This window comes from Sinocyclocheilus anshuiensis, unplaced genomic scaffold, assembly GCF_001515605.1.
Source record: "Sinocyclocheilus anshuiensis isolate Anshui unplaced genomic scaffold, SAMN03320099.WGS_v1.1 scaffold2171, whole genome shotgun sequence".
NCBI lineage: Eukaryota > Metazoa > Chordata > Actinopteri > Cypriniformes > Cyprinidae > Sinocyclocheilus > Sinocyclocheilus anshuiensis.
Window position 1 is genome coordinate 1 of NW_015537929.1, and position 457 is coordinate 457.

The following is a 457-nucleotide window of genomic DNA, read 5'->3' on the forward strand; positions in this document are numbered from 1 at the left end:
GGAAAATAATGTGTTTTTTGAACCTTAAACCGCATAAACACATATTACACCAAATACATAAAATACTGTTCTTTTTAGCAGCATCATATGACCCCTTTAATATTGAAAGTAGAAAAATTAGTAAACAGCTCCTTTTTCGTTTTTTTGTTTTTTTTTCCCAAAAAATTAATTTGGAATTTTTCATGGGTGGAAAAATTAATAAACAGCTTGAATATTCGATTTCTACACGTGGGCGGGAATTAAACACCCCTTTCTGCTGATTGGTCAGCCGAAGATCAAACCGTGCCTCATCAGTTCTTCCGCAGTATCAAGCAGCAGAATAATAGTCCTTCACTGCTGCAGTTTTATGGATTCTTAACGCATTTATTGCAACTACATTTAATCTTTTTTCATCAAACAAACAGGCTAATGAATAGCTCGACACAACTCATACTGGGGCAGAGTCTAGACAGGGCTT